This window comes from Halichoerus grypus, chromosome 8, assembly GCF_964656455.1.
Source record: "Halichoerus grypus chromosome 8, mHalGry1.hap1.1, whole genome shotgun sequence".
NCBI classification, from domain to species: Eukaryota; Metazoa; Chordata; class Mammalia; order Carnivora; family Phocidae; genus Halichoerus; species Halichoerus grypus.
In genome coordinates, this window is record NC_135719.1 from 58,319,662 (window position 1) to 58,326,532 (window position 6,871).

The following is a 6,871-nucleotide window of genomic DNA, read 5'->3' on the forward strand; positions in this document are numbered from 1 at the left end:
TAGTGAGATTGGAAGAAATCTTGTTTGCCAAGCTACAAGGGGCCAGCTCCAGGCAGAATGATTAAGTGTGTGAGAGGGTAGTTTGGCTGATGTAGTGGCCATTGTGGTTGATGCCCTGATAGCATTTCTACCCCTTGCTAATGAGATTTGGAGAATTGTCCTCAGCTCTAGTGGAAGGCTTGATTGACATAAAAGTATTTTCATTCCTTTTGTCAATGATTGGTTTCAGAAAATGATGGTTCAGAAAATGACATATAACTTGATGAGATGCAAGAAACCAATGCTAAGGGTTCAGGGACAGTTTTCTTCTTTAGAGGGCCTCATGAGAAATTGGTCTTTCTTTCCCTCATGAATAAATAAGGATGCTAAAGCCTCAACCTGTTACTGATTTGCAACTACTAGGAGAACCAGAATTAAGATGAAGCTGTGCATGACAGTGAAGAAATAGAAAGCATACAGGTCTTGGATAATGTGGTCAAAATGGTAGTTCACCCAGTCTTGAACCTGTTCTACTTCTGTAGTGGAAAAAAAAATTTTTATTGGGTAAAGTACTGATAGTTGAGTTTTTATTTCGGCTAAAGGCATCCTGATTTGGATAACAAAATCTGGCCAAGATTTTCCAATTTTGTTTTTGCCATTTAGGTATCAGTCAGCTTGTAGTCAACATATGGACATAGGAGTAGAAACAAAAACTAAAATATTTCTACTAAATTAATAGAGGTGTTGAGCTTGGAACAGATTAAAGAGATGAGATGGAATTATAAAAGAAAATTTATGCTTGGAGTTAAGATTGGATGCTGAGGGTATGACAATCAAATTATTTCCTTGGTAAATTGTGAGATTTGGTTATTCACTGAAAATGAGGGATGGGGTTCAGAGGACTTTAGGAGGATGGTAAATGTTTTAACAGCTGCTATTTGAGATGGAAAAGGAATCGATGAAAGATCAGTACTGAGAAGCACTGAGGGTCCAGCTGAGGTTGGAGATCATAAATTTATAATGAAGATAATCAGCTTGTTTATGAAACTCTGTCTAGCAGAGCTCTATAAGCAAGAAACAGAAGTAGAAGGAGAGTAAAATTACAGTGGGGATACTCCAAATTGGAGATTGAAAAAGCAGGTGCAATTCAAGGACTAGGGCCAAGAGAATTGAAAGTTCCAAAAATAGAGCATTATCTTTCTTTTTTCAATAACTGACATTCTTCAGCATTTTAACTTTCAACAAAGTTTTGAAAAGTAGAATCTCATTTGATAGTTAGAATGATATTGTGAGGCAGGTTATTAATCCTAGTTGACTGATGAGGACTTGGAGATCAAATTCACTCATTCATTCATCTTACTCATTTTTTAAACTCCTTAAAATGTTAAGTGTATGCCAGATATGGCTTTAGGTACTTAAAATTCAGAAATGCAGGGTATAGGAGCACCTGGGTGGCTCAGTCAGCTAAGCATTTGACTCTTGATTTTGGCTCAGGTCATGATCTCAGGATCATGAGATTGAGCCGCTGGTGGGGCTCCCCACTCAGTGGGGAGTCTGCTTGAGGTTCTCTCTCTGCCCCTCCCCTGCTCTATCTCAAATCTTTAAAGAAGAAAAGAAATGCAGGGTATAGAACCTGCCCTAAATGCAATAACTCTTTGCTGGTAATATAGACAATGTGATTTAAAACAACAACAACAACAAAACACCATTCAGTACAGAAGAAGCCATAACTGGATTTATGGAAACCTAAAGAAGGCCCCATCACCCAGGCTATGGAGTTAGAGAAGTTTTCCTGGGCAGGGTAATGCATGAGTGAGGTTTGAATGTAGAGTGTGCATGCATTAGCTATATAGAAAAAGGGATGGAAAAAAGGGATTCAGTTGGAGGTAGCTGTAGGTGTAAAGATATGTACTTGTAAGAGAGAAGGATGCATTCTCAGAATCATAGCTGTCCTGTGTAACTGGAGGGCACAGTGCAAGAGGAGATGTCATGGGAGGAATTTGGGAATTGATAATTATTTGTATGTTGTCTCCATGACACCACACTTGATACCTTAAAGGAATCCTCAGTGTGGTTCACCCTGAAAGAAGTTAAACTGGTATAAGTAAAAATGGAGGAAAGGATCAACTTTTGTAAAGACTGATATTATAAAGACCTATTACTGTTATTAACCCATCTGATCATTCAGTACCTTCAGTCTTGCAAGGTCATCTTGGGACTTAAAGGAACTCCCTTCAAAACAGCCTTTTGGCTATAATACCTCAGAGACCTTGTGTTCTTGCTTCAGCATTTTTGTGCCTCCTACTCTCAAATCCACTTGAAGGGGTTTCAGTATTGTCTGATTTGGAACATAAGGGTGCCACTGTCTGTGTCCAGCGTGCCTTCTCCTGGTGTCCTCAGAGCCACTGTATTTTGTAGGTAGAGGGAGTTGGGGTATCAATGAAGATAGTTATGTTCTCTGCTCTGTCTTACTTTGTCAGCTAGTCCCAGAGAAGTAACCCAGCTAATGCCAGGGACTTAGGTAGTCCCTCAGCCTCTAGTCTTAAGCTCTCTTCTCCTTGATATTTCAAACTACTTTAAAGGGCTGGATGGAATAGCGTCTCCCTTTTCTGGTCTACCCTGATTTTCTGAATTAGACAACAGCCCCAAAGAAAGAGTCTTTAAGCATATCGTTGCATGGGAAGAGATCCCAGAAGAGTGTCTAAGTCTCCATTAGTTTTACACCAAATCAGATTGTGTATGGCTCCACTGAGATACCCTGATTTTATTTTCCTTTTTCATCTCCACCACTACCCCTACATGTTTCCACCCATTCACACTCTTCCACTTCTGTTTTATCCTGTAGAATATACTTTGATACTGAGAACTGTTATTCCCTAAGGGGGCATGCCTTCTCCACTGTAGATTCCCAGGGAGGGGAGGAGTGTTTGTAGTAGTCTCTTCCAAAACCTCTTGGGATTAACTTGTAAAGATGTTCTTGGTATCTTTTGCCCCTTGGTAAAAGCTGCTAAGAAGCTGAAGCTGGTTCTCTAGTATGTCCCTGTTTCTTTATCCTCCATAGTGTTGCTTTATTTTTTTCAGAATATCCAACCCATTTGTTCATATAGCTCATAGTGTAATGAACTCTAGAGAAAGCACTCTATCCACCCTTCGTTCTATCCTCCCTCAGTTGATACATAACATGGTCCAGAAGGTTCCTTGGGGCTCAGAACCAGGACTGGTGTGGGACTCCTGACCTCCATACAAGTGTATTTCCAATGCATGAGAATCAGGTGAGGTTAGTAAAGTTGGATCCATATAGTAGCACTGTAAGGTACTTGAAATACATTATACAAATGAGACTTTTCCAAGTTCATATAGCCAGTTAGCAGTGAAGCCACTTTGGGTCTTATTCATAGCAGTACCCCCTGACTTAATGAAAGTTTGAGAAACTGTGACTTTAATACCCTGAGGTCCACACTTCCCAAACATGTTGAGACAGATACATGAATGATATGCAACCACATTTTTTTTTGGGGGGGAGAACCAGTGTATTTCCTGAAATCTGGAGCTGTTCCTATGAATTTGTTGAAAGAAAAATTAACTTATTTTATCCTCAAGCCTCAAAAAAATGCCATTGGAGAAAAACCTTAATGAAAATCCATCAACTTGGCAGGAAGATATTTTATTTCTGAGAGCTCACCTGTCTGTGCTAAAGAACTTTGAGGCTAGAGACAGTGTGAATATTTAAAGTTTATCATCTCCATTTTCTTGCCAAAACTGAGAAGTTTTCTCTGATTAGGCCTGGCTATATCGTCTATGACAGGCTGATTGACATGCTTACTTAAAAATAAGAATTTTTCTAGTTTTTCATTTTTGAGGAAAATTAGATCTGCTCCTCATGATATGGGAATGTGTGAATATATCCATCAGCCCCTCATGTAGTTAGAAAATCCAATCAGTAAACATATCCTGCAAATTTAATCCCCTCTACTGGGAAGGAGAATCTTTGACTTTATGTAAACAATGTGTTATAATGAAAGTGACCTCTTCCCTATGCCACTACCTTGGGCAGACTTGAGGCTCTCAGAGCCTCTGATTGCTGTTTTCAAAAACTAGGTAATCTCTGAGGTCCCTTCCAGCTGTAGGTCATTAGTCTCTTGCTTTTCTGTGATGTTACCTGACTGTAAACTGTCTTGTCTAGTTAGGGACTGCATAGTTGCTATAAAGAATAAATAAGGCAATGAAAACGAAAGCCATAATCAACTGCTGGGACTACACCAAAATAAAAAGCTTTTATACAGTGAAGGAAACCAACACAGTGAAAAGACAGACTACTGAATGAATGAATGTATTTGTAAATGACATATCTGATAAGGGATTAATATCCAAAATATATAAAGAACTTGCACAACTCAACACCACAAGAACAATCTGATTTTAAAAATGGGCAGAGGACCTAAATAGACATTTATCTAAAGAAGACATACAGATGGCCAACAGACACATATAAAGATGTTCACCATCACTAATCATAAGGGAAATGCAAATCAAAAATACAATGAGAATAGCATCTTACAACTGTCAAAATGGCTAGATTAAAAAAAACAACACGTTTGTAAGGATGTAGAGAAAAAGGAACATTGTGCACTGTTGGTAGAAATGCAAATTGGTCCAACCACTGTAGAAAACAGTATGGAGCCTCCTCAAAAGTAAAACAGACAAACAAAAAACAACTACCAGGTAGTCCAGGAATCCCACTACTGGGCATTTACCCTAGCAAAAGAGAAAGCACTAATTTGAAAAGATTCATGCACTCCTATGTTCATTGCAGCATTAATTACAATAGCCAAGATATGAAAGCAACCCAAGGGTCCATCAATGGATGAATGCATAAAAATATAGGGTGTGTTTATATATATATATATATATATATAATTTTTACATGCATGCAAACACACACATATACATATATATCAGCCATAAAAATGAGGTCTTGATATTTGAAACTACATGAATGGATCTAGAGGGTATAATGCCAAGTGAAATAAGTCTGAGAAAGGCAGATGCTGTATGATTTCACTCATATGTGGAATTTAAGAAACAACACAAAGAAAAAAGTCTGTACCTCTTGACTCCCTTCACCCATTTTGCCCAACCCTCAACCCACCTCCCCTTTGGCAAAGAACAATCTGTTCTCTGTATCTATAAGTCTGGGTTTTGTTGTGTATGTTTGTTTTTATTCTGCACACATGTAAGTGAAATCACACAGTATTAGTCTTTGTTTCTGACTTCACTTAGCTTAATACCCCAAGGTTGATCCATGTTGTCACAAATGGCAAGATTTCTTTCTTTTTTTTATAATCAATATTCCACTGTTTATATGCACCATATTTTCTTTATCCATTCATCCATTGATGGACATTTAAGCTGTTTCCATATTTTGGCTATTTTAAATAATGATGTAATGAACATAGGGGTGTTACTTTGGGATATTTTGTTCCATACAAATTTTAGGAATTATTTTTTCTATTTTTATGAAAAATGCCATGAAAATTTTGATAGGGATTGCATTGACTCTGTAGATTTCTTTGGGTAATATGGAAATGTACGTAACTATAGTTCTTCCAATCCATGAACATGGAATATCTTTCCATATGTTTATGGCTGCTTCAATTTCTTTCACCAGTGTTAGGTCTATCACCTCTTTGGTTATTATGGTTTTCATTTTTTTGATGTTCTTGTTAATGATATTGTTTTCTTAGTTTCTTTCTGATAGTGCATTCTTTGTAAATAAAAATGCAACCAATTATTGTATATTGATTTTGTACTGTGCAACTTTACTGAATTCTTAATTTTGTGATGGAGTCTTTAGAGTTTTCTATCTATAAAATCATGTTGTTTGTAAATAGTGACAGTTGTACTTCTTTCTTTTCTGTTTGGATGCATTTTTTTTTATTTTAAAAAAATTTTTAATTTAAATTCAATTTAGGTAACATGTACTGTATTTTTAGTTTCAGGAGTAGAATTTAGTGATTCATCAGTTGCATTTCACCCAGTTGCTCATTATATCAAGTGCCCTTCTTAATGCCTCCATTACCCAATTATCCCTTCACCCCTACCCACTCCCCCTCCAGCAACCCTCAGTTTGGTTCCTAGAGTTAAGAGTCTCTTATGGTTTGCCTCATCTGTTTTCATCTTATTTTATATTTCTTTTTCTTACCTAATTGCTGTGGCTAGGATTTTGAATACTATCTTGAATAAATGTGGCAAAGTGGATATCTTTGTCTTGTTCCTGATCTTAGCATTTCATGTTTCAATATGATACTAGCTATGGGATTTTCATAGATGGGCTTTATTATGTTGAGGAATGTTCCCTCTATATCAACATTATTGAGTTTTTGTCATAAAAGGATGTTTGATTTGTCATTTTTCTGCATTTACTGAGATAAGATTTTTATCCTTTATTTTGTTAATGTGGTATCTCAGATCGATTTTGTGGATGTTGAACCATCATTGAATCCCTGGACTGAACCCATTTGATTGTGGTATGATCCTTTTAATGTATTGTTGGATTGCTTTATTATTATATTGCTGGGGATTTTTACATCTGTGTTCATCGGGGATAGTGACCTATAATTTTCTTTTTTGTGATGTCCTCTTGTTTTGGTATTAGGATAATACTAACCTCATAAAATAAATTTGGAAGTATTGTCTCCTATTCAATTTTTTGGAATTTTGAGAAGGATATGTATTAAATGTTGGAAAGTTTAGTAGAATTTAGTAGTGAAGTCTTCTCATCCTGGACTTGGGTTTGTTGGGAGGTTTTTGATTACTGATTCAATCTCCTAACTAGTAGTTAGTCTATTCAGATTTTTTTATTTCTTCATGATTCAGTCTTGGAAGATTGTAT